We start from the raw sequence: 13,567 nt of genomic DNA on the forward strand, positions 1-13,567 counted from the left end.
TGTCCCAAGTGTTGCGGAGGATGGGTCTGGCCACTTTGCCGCGGAACGCTCCAAGTAGTTGGACCGTACCGCAGCACCTGTCCTTCGTGGAGAAATTCTTCCAGAAACACACCTTTGACCACATGGCAATCAAGCAGTGGTCAGCACGTAATGTCCTTGAGTCCCTGAGAGAAAAGGAGACGGCAGATTCTGTCGGATGGTTCCCTGAGCGGACTGTCAATGTCATTTGGCAGAATGCCTCATCTCCAGAACTCACAAACAAGCACCAAGACCTGGCTTGGCTGGTGGTGAGAAGGGCACTCCCCGTCAGATCCTTTATGCACGCCCGGGGTCTCAACCTCACCGCACGCTGCCCTCGAAGCGGCTGCGGGGCTGATGAGACGGTGGCACACCTCCTTGTGGAATGTGCCTTTGCAAAGAAGGTCTGGAACGAGATGCAGTGGTATTTGTCGCGGTTCGTCCCGGGCAGCTCGGTGACGCAGGACTCAGTGCTCTATGGGCTGTTTCTGGGGACGCACACCGAGACAAATATCAACTGCTGCTGGAGGGTCATCAACTCGGTGAAGGACGCGCTTTGGTCCGCCCGAAACTTGCTGATCTTCCAGCTGAAAGAATTGTCCTCGACCGAGTGTTGCAGACTGGCACATTCCAAGGTCCAGGACTACGTGCTCAGGGACGCGCTCAAGCTTGGGGCAGCCGCCGCCAAGGCACAGTGGGGAAAGGCCACCGTGTAAAGCGCCTCAACCGAGGCAGACCGAGGGCCCGGTAACTGCAGAATACCCTCGGCCTGCGTAACTGTGTGCCAATCTGAAAAATAACGGCACACAGTAAACTCTGACACATGTATATAGTTTTAAGAAATGAAATGTAACGGAATGTAATGTTTTTGTAAATGAGCACGGTATTGTACTGTAAAAATGATTCTTTTTTACACTGTTTATGACTTTTGGATCTGTAACTTGGCAATGTTTTATTGGAGAGTTTTTTTTTGTGTGAATAAAGTATATTTTTGAAATAAATAAAAAAAATTTGTTCAGCTAGGCTTCTCTTCTCAGCCTTTTGGCTAAGATCAAGTGTAGTATGGATCGGATGCTGCACTTGGTTGAGGTCATTAGGTTACATTTAAGCTTCATTTTCACATGAAGCAATTTTTTAAAGCGGCATCTCGGCCTTTTGGCTAAGATGCAAATGAGATCAAGCCTTGGAGGAGGAAGACCTGCGCCTCCTCCAATCAGCTTGGCTCATGTAGATCAAGCCCAAGACAGGGGTTGCATACCCTGTCTTGTCAGCTTGGGTCGGAAATGTCGCAACTTGTTGAGACTCTGAATTGGACTTGATTTGATTGAATTGGAAAAGTATATTTTTTAAAAAATTTGTTCAGCTAGGCTTCTCGGCCTTTGGCTGAGATCAAGTGTAGTATCGATAGTCTGTACTTGGTTGAAGTCATAAGATTACATTGTGGCTTCATTTGAAGCAATTTTTTAAAGTGGCATCTTGGCCTTTTGGCTAAGATACAAATGAGCAGGGGAGACTAGGACGCGGGGGCACAGCCTTAGAATAAAAGGGAGTCACTTTAGAACAGAGATGAGGAGAAATCTCTTCAGCCAGAGAGTGGTAGGTCTGTGGAATTCATTGCCACAGAAGGCTGTGGAGGCCGAGACGTTGAGCGTCTTCAAGACAGAAATTGATAAATTCTTGATTTCTCGAGGAATTAAGGGCTATGGGGAGAGAGCGGGTAAATGGAGTTGAAATCAACCATGATTGAATGGTGGAGTGGACTCGATGGGCCGAATGGCCTTACTTCCGCTCCTATGTCTTATGGTCTTATGGAGATCAAGCCTTGGAGGAGGTGTAATGCCTACTCCAATCAGCTTGGATCATGTAGATCAAGCCCAAGGCAGGAGGTGAGAAGCCTGTCTTGTCAGCTTGGATCGGGAATGTCTCACTTGCTGAGACTCTGAATTGGACTTTGATTGGATTGAATTGGATATACAAAAAAAAATTTGTTCAGCTAGGCCATTAGGTCTAGGATAACGAGGAGAATCATAGAATACCTACGGTGCAAAAGGAGGCCATTTGGCCCATTGAGTCTGCACTGACCACAATCCTACCTAGGCCCTATGCACATAAACCCACATATTCACCCTGCTAGTCCCCCTGACACTAAGGGACAATTTAGCGTGGCCAATCAACCTAATCTGCACATCTTTGGACTGTGGGAGGAAACTGGAGCACCCGGAGGAAGCCCATGGAGACACGGGCAGAACGTGCAAACTCCACACAGACAGAGAAGAAGTAATGTGATCGATATTCTACTTCTCACACATATCGTGAAATGGCAGACCATTATCTGGAATGATCTCTCTAGACACACCAAATAAACTGAAAATAGCACTTACATTGTGTGCGACAGTTGTGCTTGATGTGTTGTGCAATTGTCAAATAAAGGGGCACATGGAAATGAAAGAGGTTGACTGTGATTTTGAGCCAAAGATGGGTAGGAATGAGTGGTCCTTTGTGCTGACTTAACAAATATTCTTAACATGCCTCGCACTTCTTGATGGCGACTGCAATGTCATTGTTCATACCCAGCCAATAGACTATCTCTCTTGCAAGTTTTCTCCAATTTATGCCCATGTGTGAGTGAATGTTGGCCTGTACGTTTTCCACGAGATTGATGGTGTGAATCATATGTTCCCTCTCTTTGTTTCATCATGCATATCATTGTCCTGTTTTGGTCTGTCAGTCACTTCACAAATATGTTTCTGACAGGATGCCGGATGGTCATTTTTATGGTTTGGAGTCAGTTTGGATCAGTGCACGGCTCGTTGTTTCAGTGGACAACTTATGTCAAAGTGAACCAGGGTTCTTCAACTTGCCCTGTCCTGTATTCTACAGATGCTGAAGGTTTATGCTAGTGGCAGTGGTGCTTTCTATTCAGCCCCCTTCTGGATTCTGGGTGAGACTGATTACACGGAGAGGCACTGAGAAAGAAAGATCCATTATTCAACAACAGAAAACTGAGGAAAACATGAGATATAGAAACATAGAAAGAAACATAGAAAGAAACATAGAAAAACTACAGCACAATACAGGCCCTTCAGCCCACAAAGTTGTGCCGAACATGTCTCTACTTTAGCGATTACTAGGCTTACCTATAACCCTCTATCTTACTAAGTTCCATGTACTTATCTAAAAGTCTCTTAAAAGACCCTATCGAATCCACCTCCACCACCGTTGCTGGCAGCCCATTCCACGCACCCACCACCCTCTGAGTGAAAAACTTACCCCTGACATCTCCTCTGTACCTACTCCCCAGCACCTTAAACCTGTGTCCTCTTGTGGCAACCATTTCAGCCCTGGGAAAAAACCTCTGACTGTCCACTCGATCAGTACCTCTGATCATCTTATACACCTCTATAGAAACATAGAAAAATAATATGAGTAAATTTTATATGTTCTGGCATTCGCTTTGCTGCTGATAAGCCACAAGAAAGTAATAACACATTCACAAGCAAGGATTTCAACACATTCATCAATTTTAGAAGTCAAAAGTATTGAATATTTTTTATTGCCAAACTGAATTTATACAATCCTTATGTCTACATTAGAATGCTAATGAGCACTTCTCAAGAGATTTAGACAACATTTAGAGGATTGAGCACATGAAGTACATTATTAGTCGCTTAATGAGTGGCTTTGCTTCATTACTATAGATACATTGGGGCCTCAGTTGTCCATTATCTGTGATACATCCAAGCTTGAAAGAAGTATATTGAGAAAAGTTGCATGGAGCTGCCATTGTATTAAAAAAGATCCAGAAGTATACTTGTACTTAATGTACTAATAGGTCTGGATTTTGCTTATTTGCAAAATTCCTGTCCAAAGTAGGAAGGGTAGGACTTCCAACCATCAGCTGCTCTCACTGTGAGCCCATGCTATTTCCCAGATGGGGGCCAATTGCACACGCAGGGAGGCCACTGCTGCAGGAGGACAATAAAATCCTGCTGCAATGTTTCACTCACCACAGCAATTTGGCGCAGGCCAATGACTTCATTAAACAGAGAAGCCTAATTGCAAATAAAAAAATCCTTCTGCAAATAATTATTCTGGAGAGGCAAGAGAATTGTAATGCGATCAAATAGAAAATGAAGGACAGAGTCATTAGAGCACAGAAGGCCACTCTCCCCATGGAGTCAATGCTGGCTCCCTATGCAGCAATCCAGTCAATCTCATTCTCTAGTCTATTCCCATAGTTTTGTGAATTTCAGAAAGACATTTGGTGACCTTCACTGTACATATCAGCTGGCTTGCACCAACAAACAACTCTGAATACATCTTTAAGATTGTTTTTCGCAAGTAATTTTGAGGAAATTGAGGAAAATTAAATGTGGGGTCCAAGACTTGCCCACACACTCTCATTTACATGTGGTGAGACAGGCAATTAATGAATGATCAGATACAGCCTCTAATAAGTTCCAGCTATTACTTTTAGAGAATAGAATTCAGTGCTGCCCTATTAACCAATTTTCTTCTATTATCTGTGATGGAATATCTCAAAAACAGGTAGTAATCAAGAGGTAAATGCAGGCTCCAGATACTAAGAGGAAATTTACCCCAGGATGACCATTCAGTAGCCTGAAACGCAAGCTGAAATCTGAACCAATCTAAATCAGTAACAGTCAATGATAATTCCAGATGGCACATCATCCAGAACAGGAATGCACTTGTCTGCTTCTATTCTTATTTATCCAATCATAGAAGAGAATCAACTGCAATGGCAGCTCTTCATGCTCCCTCTGAATCCTCCTTTTAGATGCTCCTTCATACTTCTTCTTGGTCATCCTTCTGTGGATCAATTTAAAATGTTATCGATAAAGCTCCTATGATGCATCTTGGGACACTTTGCTGTTTCACAATTGTTGCTTTGAAGCCTGCAGTCTTTAATTTATAATCCTTCAACAAGCAGCTAATGGTAGGAAGAGCACAAAAAACATGGTTCGGGCACAGTAAAAGAAAATGACTTTGGCAGTGATCTTCCAGCGTCCCCCATGCAACTAATCAATGCTAAAAGAGGTTAATTGACCTTTTCAAAGTAGTGAAAATAATAGGGAGCAGTCAGAACTTCCAACAGTGCACTATAATTAGCAGTTTTCATATTTATTTACCCTCACTGTGTTAACACAATTAGCAACTTGTTAATGAGCAGTGGGTACCCAACACTCTCGACACTGCTTGCTTCTTCTGCAAGAGTTCCTTTGCTTCAAATAGAGCAAGTAAGGAAACAGTAGAAGACTTGCACAATTTATTCTCTCCTTCACGTGTTCTCAGGTGGCATGGTGGCACAGTGGTTAGCACTACTGCCTCACAGTGCCAGAGACCTATGTTCGATTCCAGCCTTGGGTGACTGTGTGGAGTTTGCACACTCTCTCTGTGTCTGCATGGGTTTCCTCTGGATCATAGAGTCATAGAGGTTTACAGCATGGAAACAGGCCTTCGGCCCAACTTGTCCATGCCGCCATTTTTTTTAAACCCCTAAGGTAATCCCAATTGCCCAATTTGGCCCATATCCCTCTATACACATCTTACCCATATAACTGTCTAAATGCTTTTTAAAGGACAAAATTGTACCCGCCTCGGTTACTACCTCTGGCAGCTTGTTGCAGACACTCACCACCCTCTGTGTGAAAAAATTGCCCCTCTGGACACTTTTGTATCTCTCCCCCCTCACCTTAAACCTATGCCCTCTAGTTTTAGACTCCCCTACCTTTGGGAAAAGATATTGACGATCTAACTGATCTATGTCCCGGTTTCCTCCCACAGTCCAAAGATGTGCAGATTAGGTGGATTGGCCATGCTAAATTGCCCCCTGGTGTCCAAAGATGTGTAGGTTAAGGGGATTAGTCATGGTAAATGCACGGAGTTAGGGGGATAGGGCTGGGGGTGGGCCTGGATAAGATTTTCTTTCAGCGAGTCAGTGCTGTATGGCCTCCTTCTGCACTGTAGGGATTCTATGGTTTGATCTTTCTCATTGCTCTTTGCAAAATGCTTTCTGATTCCAGGGTTCATTTCAATATTGACACACACAGAGTCCCCCAGATTTTCTAATTTCTTCCTGAATGGGGAAACCATCAGCAAAGACAAGAATTCCAACCCAATCCCCAACAGCCCCCATCCACCTCCCACCCCCCAAAACTGCTGGAAAGCATCAATCTATCACCTCAGAAGATTGAAAGAGCATACAATACTGTATTTGCATCCATGATCATAAGCAGCAGGATAGTAAGGGATTAGTTTACATTAAAATGTTTTGCTCACAGACAGGATATTTGTGAAATGATTTTGGTCAAGGTTGAAAACACCTGTTAGGAGAAGTAATAGAATGTTTTACAAATGGGGACCTTGATAATTACGGAGAAGAACCGCTTGCCAGCAAGAGAATGAGTTTGTTGCCAAAGGAAGAATGCGATTAGGCCAAGACTCATTTGGCAGTGGGTTTATATTTTACTTATCTGGAGTTTCCCTTGTGAGCTCTGCCCACAACTGGCTGGCAACTGGCAGAATTCAGTTTTTGATTCGTGAGGAAGACATTGCCGAGTAGTAACTTGAAGTACTTCTGTATAAGTGTGCAGACACGGAGGCAAAAGTAGTGGGGGTTGAGCCAAAGGAAATTTAAGATGCCTGAAACTTGGCGACTTTGCAGTGGCTCCCACTGAACATCCAGGAGTAAAAAAGGCCTCCAAGAAATCCTACCTCCTCCCATCATTTGCCTGCAGCAGACGGAGGAAATTGTGCTGACAAATCTTGGGATGGCAATTCTTCCTCCTCTGTAGGCTCAGGAGTGGGTTTGCCTTATGAAAAGGTTACTTCAAAAAACATTCAGGTTTTACTTTGTATTGGTGCTGTACAGAAAATTTATATTATTCCTAAGAATAGTTTCTTCGCATTTTCATTCTTTTCATTTAGAAAGGACAAAGCTTACAAACAGCAAGATCTGACATGCTTTGTGAATAGTAATCTTGCTGTCGATCATAAACATAGAAACATAGAAAATAGGAGCAGGAGGAGGCCATTTGGCCCTTTAAATCTGCTCCACCATTCGTTATGATTATGGCTGATCATCCAACTCAATATCCTGATCCCGTCTTATCTCCATATCCTTTAATCCCCTTCACCCCAAGAGCTATATGCAATTACTTCTTGAAAACATACAATGTTTTGGCCTCTTCTGCTTTTTGTGGTAGCAAATTCCACAGGCTCACCACCCTCTGGACAAAGAAACTTCTCCTTGTCCCAGTCCTCAGTTTAGGATGGCACAATGGCACAGTGGTTAACACTGCTGCCTTACAGCACCAGGGACCCAAGTTTGATTCTGGCCTTGGGTGACTGTGTGAAGTTTGCACGTTCTCCATGTGTCTGTGTGGGTTTCCTCCGGGTGCCCCAGTTTTCTTCCACAGTCCAAAGATATGCACATTAGGTGGATTAGCCATACTAAATTGCCCCTTAGCGTTCCAAAATGTGTAGGTTAGGTGCATTGGCCATGGTAAATGCACAGGATGAAGGTGAAGGTATAGGTGGAGTGCTCTATTGGAGAGTTGGTGCAGACACAATGGGCTGGATGGTCTCTTTCTGCACTGTGGGGATTCTATGGTATTCTATGGTTTCTAAATGGTTTACCCGATATCCTTAGATTGTGACCCCTGGTTCTGGACTTCCTCACCATAAGGAACGTCCTTTCTGCATCTACCCAAACTAGTCCTGTTAGCGTTTTGTAGCTTTCTATGAGATACCCCCTCTTCTGAACTCCAGCGAATATAATCCTAACTGACGCAATCTCTCCTCATACGTCAGTCCTGCCATCCCAGAAATCAGTTTGGTAAACCTTTGCTTCCTCAGATAAGGAGAACAAAACTGCACACAATATTCCAGGTGAGGCCTCACCAAGGCCCTGTATTACTGCAGCAAGGCATCCCTGTTCCGAACTCCAATCCTCTTGCTATGAAGGCAAACATACCATTTGCATTCGTCACCGTCTGTTGCACCTGCATGCTTACCTTCAGTGACTGGTGTACTAGGACACCCAGGTTTCATTGTAATTCCCCACTCTCATTTTATTATCTTTCAGATAATAATCCGCCTGCCTGTTAATGCTATCAGAGTGGATAACCTTACATTTACCCAAATTATACTGCATCTGCCATGCATTTGTCCATTCACTCAGCTTGTCCAAATTACACTGATGTATTCTTGCATCCTCCTCACAGCTCACCCTCCCACCCAACTTTGTGTCATTTGCAAATTTGAAAATATTACATTTTGTTCCCTCATCTCAATCATTAATATATACGGTGAATAGCTGGGGTCCTAGCACTGATCCCTGCGGCACTCCCTGCCATTCGGAAAAAGACCCATTTATTCCTCTTTGTTTCCTGTCTGCCAACCAGCTTTCTATCCATCATACACAATACCCCCAAACTTTATATAAATTGCAGACACAAATGTATGATCAACTGAATATCTTCAACTAACTGTCATGGCTAGAAATTTGCAAAGCTTGAGACTCTGAGTTCTCTCAAAGACATAAGGGACAGAATCATACTACCTCTGAAATTCATCTACCATTGGGATCAAAGGGAGGCCTAATCACAATGATATCTGGTCGCTACATGGCATCGCAATCTTGCAGGTGGCCGGATTAAGAGACCAGTTACTCTGTCACTCCCCAATTAAGGATGGCAGACAGGTTCCCAAGGCTGGATTCAATCAGAGGCCACTAAGCTGTGGACAGCTGGCAAGCCCACTAGTGCTTCACAGCTCCAGGATCCCGGGTTCGATTCCCGGCTCGGGTCACTGTCTGTGTGGAGTTTGCACATTCTCCTCGTGTCGGCGTGGGTTTCCTCCGGGTGCTCCGGTTTCCTCCCACAGTCCAAAGATGTGCGGGTTAGGTTGATTGGCCAGGTTAAAAATTGCCCCTTAGAGTCCTGGGATGTGTAGGTTAGAGGGATTAGCGGGTAAATATGTGGGGGTAGGGCCTGGGTGGGATTGTGGTCGGTGCAGACTCGATGGGCCGAATGGCCTCCTTCTGCACTGTAGGGTTTCTATGACTTTCTATGACTAGGAGAGGTGGGCACTGCATGTGGGCGACCGTGAGGCCAGGAGAATGCCTCAAAATGGAGATGATCTGTGAAGCGTCATGAAAACTTATAAATGAAGAATGACACAGCTGGCAGTCAATCATTGAGGAGCACAAATCCCTTCACAGGATTGCTTATGGCCATAGCCCTCTAATCTCTGTGACTCTGCAAAGGGGGAAGAGCTGGGTAGAGAGGGGTGTTCATTTAACAGAGGTATTGATGCCTCCCACATTGGTCCTACACTGCAATAGTGGGGAGGGGGAGGGCGGGGGTAGGTGTGCTTCTGACATCAGGAAGATCGCAGGAACATTGAAAATTGTGACTTAATTGACTACCACTGCTGCTGGGCAGATAACTGTCCCTGCCTCCAGCAAGATCACTCAGAGGCTGGAACACATGGGCGGTTCTTGATTAATGAGGGGGGGTTCAGGGGTTATGGGGAAAAGGCAGGAGAGTGGAGATGAGAAAAATATCAGCCATGATTGAATGGCAGAGCAGACTCGATGGGCCGAGCGGCCTAATTCTGCTCCTATGTTTATGGTCTTATGGTCTAACTGATCAGACATCATCTTCAGATTTGACTCCCTGTCCCTCCTCCAACCCAGCTTCCTATGGTTCTGGAAAGATTCCACCAAAGGCTTTAATGACATACAATGTTGGAGGCATGATGTTCCTCACATCGTCTCCTTGTTAAGTTTTCAAAAGTCAAGTCACTTATATTATTAGAACATGCTTCCTCGAAACTTTGGACCAGATGCAGAGAGCTAGGAGGAGGAGGTGAGATGGGGAGGTGAAAAATCATCCATCTTTTAAAAAGGCTGTAAATAGTTTTAAATATTTCTCAGTTATATGTTGGGTTGGAGGAAGAAAGAGCACAAAGAAAAAAAATAAAATAATTCTGTGTAGTTATGTTTGATGTGAAAAAAATTAAATGTCATCATTATGTTACAAATCCTATTTCCAGTAGATTTTATTAGAATGTTTTATTAGATATTTTTCCATGTTTTGACTTTTTTATTATACTCAATGAAAAATTTGGAAAGCCAATTTATTTTTACTCAGAGTAAATTTGTTTTACGTTACATACGGTATTTCATGGCTGAGATGATATAAGATGAAAGGAAAGATGTGCTGTAAAAATCTACTGGAAGCAGACCGCATCCATAGAGCATAACGTACCTGCCTGCCAATTACCAATGACAAGTGGCTTAGTTTACTCAAGGTCAACAGGAAGCCCGTTGCAGAGCTTTGCCATCTGCAGCCAGTGCACCATTCAACCAAGTTCAAATATCCAGTTAGCAACGTGTAGTTGGCAAGGTGAATAATGCCTTCGAATGTGAAGCTTGTGGCTCATTCCTGGCCAGCACTGCAGAAACAACTAATGTGCTGTTCATAGATAAATTAAACAGGTGAGTGATGCCTTAGTCAGCATGGTTCACACTTCCATCTCCCTTTTTATCACACAGCTTGAAACTGTTCCCACTGTCACTGCATTGCTGCATTTTTCAAAATGTAGAGAATCATAGATGGCTGCCTTTTGCCCAACTTGAAGCTTGTCCTGTGCGGTCTGGTCAGCTTCCATTTCTGTGTTATAATCATTTAACATGTGAACACTTTGGAAAATATGAGCAAAGCAAGATTTTCAATTGGAAATTGCAGTTGCAATATGTGGCTTGGTGAGACACAATGGCCGGAATTTTCTGGCCATTCACGTCCCGCCGCTGCTGCCTGTGAGAATGGAGAATTTGGCATTCAGCCAAATCTCCTTTCCCTGCAGCGGGACAGGAGAATCCCAGTTGTAGCCGAGGTCAGAGAATCCAGCCAAATAAATGGTGTATAAGCTTTTTTGGTTCAAGTATTAGTGTCATAAGTAGGCTTTCATTCACACTGCAATGAAGTTATGGTGAAAATCCCCTAGTCGCCACACTCTGGTGCCTGTTCTGGTACACTGAGGGAGAGTTTAGCATAGCCAATGCACCTAACCAGCACTGTGGGAGGAAACTGGAGCATCCTGAGGAAACCCACACTGAGAACGTGCAGACTCTGTGTAGGGAGTGACCCAACCGGGAATTGAACCCGGGTCCCAGGCAGCAGTGCTAACCATTGTGCCACCAAACAACTTGGCATAGATGATCAGTAGATTGACAGACAACATTGTGAGGTGCGCAACTGCTGTTTGATAGTATTATCTCCCCATGTTGATTTCTATTCCTTTCTGGTCCCAATAGATACTGAATGCGAATAAATTAAAAGCAAAATCCTGCGGATGCTGGAAACTGAAACAAAAACAGAAAATGCTGGAAAATCTCAGCAGGTCTGACAGCATCTCTGGGGAGAGAATAGAGCCAACGTTTCGAGTCTAGATGACCCTTCATCAGAGCTAAGAGTAAAGAGAATCAGCACAGATTTATACTATGAGGAAAACACCTGCTCCCCACGAATGGGGAACAGTCCTGTCGGCCTCGCTGGTGGAACCAGAGGCCATTAAGGTACCCCGGAGAGACCAAGAGCAAGGGGGATGTCCCTTGGGCAGTGCCAGCTTGGCAGTGCCAGCCTGGCACTTGGGCAATGCTCAGTGGGGATAGGGCATATGGGATGGGGCCTGTGAGGGCAAGGCCTGAAGGGAGTGGGACTTGAAGGGACGGGGCATGAAGGGACGGGGCATGAAGGGACGGGGCATGAAGGGACGGGGCATGAAGGGACAGGGCATGAAGGGACGGGGCATGAAGGGGATGCCCAATCGGGGGGTGGAGGGGGGGCCTGCTGCCACTCTACAATGGGATCGGATCGGGGGGACAGGGGGGCGCAATCGGTCTTGGCAGCGGGTGTTGGCAGCAGGGGTTAGATGCCCATGGGCAGTGGGGCTTGCGTTTGGCCATGGGTTGCCGTGATTGCGAGGTGTGTGGGGGAGGTGCTGGTTCAGGCTGGTTCTAGCAGCAGGACCCTGACAGCTTTCTCTCCATCCGTCAGACCCCTGCTGCTGCTATTCAGCATGTGCAGCATCAGAGGTCTGCACATGCATAGTAGCTCCCTCTATAGACTGGCTGGTGAATTAAGCCCAGCCAACTGCCTGCAGCAGCTAGAAACAGTCTACACCATTTTTTCAACGTCTAATTGAATAAAATTGGGTTGAAGACTAACCCAAAAAAACAATCAGGAATCCTCCGATTTCCATTCTAGCTAGACACTTAGAATCAATCTCGTAAAATTCTGCCCAGCATGTCTACCAGTACAGCACTCTCTCAGTGATGCACTGGAGTGTCAGCCTAGATTCTTTGCTAAGCCCCAGACTTGGGAGCATGTTCTAACAATGGAAAATTTCTGAGAAAGACAGCACCAGGGCAGTGCAATATTTATCTCATTGAAGGGTATAAAATTCTTAGAGGGTTTGACGTGGGGGGGGGGGGGGGGGGGGGGTTGCTGAGAGATTATTGTTCCTGGAAAAAACAGTATTTTACAAGAAAAGATAACTTAGCAGTTTTAAAGAAGTTGGAAACCTCTTAGAAAGATACAGAATAGGAGTAGGAGTCGGCCATTGGGCCTTCCAACCTTGTTCTGCCATTCAATGTGACCATGGCTGATCCTCTATCTCATCACCATATGCTGCACTCTCCCATAACTCTTGAGAAATCTATTTTTTCCTTCTCAAATATATTCTGTGACTTGACATCCACAGCCTTCTGTGGTATGGAATTCAACAGGTTCGCCATGCTCTGAGTGAAAAAGTTTCTCCTCATTTCAGTCCTAAATGGTCTATCTCATATCCTGAGACTGTGGTCCCTTGTTCTAGACCCCCAGCCAGAGGAAATAATATCCCTGCATCCAGTCTGTCCAGCCTGTCAGAATTTTATACATTTCAATTAGATCCCCTCTCATTCTTCTAAACCTGAGTGAATACAGACCCAGTCAATCCAGATTCTCATATGACAATTCTGGCAACTCAGGAATCAGTCTGCTGAACTTTTGCTGCACTCCCTTTATGGCAAGGATATCCTCTCCTAGATAAGGAGACCTAAACTGACTCTGGTGGACTGTTTATAAGAGGGTCACATGGTGGTTTATGGCTTTGAAAAAACGCATGCCTGGAAATCTATGTAAAAAAGCTGCTAGTTGGTTTGCCTTTCGGGAGAAAACAAGAAAGATCAACTGCTTGGGTAAAGAAGACAACAGCTGCCAAATCTCCTGACCCAGTCGAAAGCAAAAAGTAAATGGAAGTTGTTCTAAAGTCACTCTACCTTCTGAAATTGACTGACTGCAAATTTTCTGCAAAGTCTGCCTGAAATGTAGTGGAAGAATCATTGATCGTTTCACAGACCAGTCCTTAGAGGCATCATGTCAAGGACTCCATTATCTATCCTTGGCCCTTGAACCAGTGACATTTAACCTTTTGGCAGAATTCATCTTTCTTTTTACACTGTGTGTGTGTGTGTGTG

General features: G+C 44.7%; 1 pseudogene; it reads left to right on the forward strand.

Annotated features, from left to right (window-relative positions):
• The first annotated feature begins 1,043 nt into the window (after window positions 1-1,043).
• Window positions 1,044-1,254, forward strand: LOC144495387 (U2 spliceosomal RNA; annotated as a pseudogene).
• The last annotated feature ends 12,313 nt before the right edge of the window (window positions 1,255-13,567 follow it).

Source organism: Mustelus asterias, chromosome 6 (genome assembly GCF_964213995.1).
Source record: "Mustelus asterias chromosome 6, sMusAst1.hap1.1, whole genome shotgun sequence".
Taxonomy (NCBI): domain Eukaryota; kingdom Metazoa; phylum Chordata; class Chondrichthyes; order Carcharhiniformes; family Triakidae; genus Mustelus; species Mustelus asterias.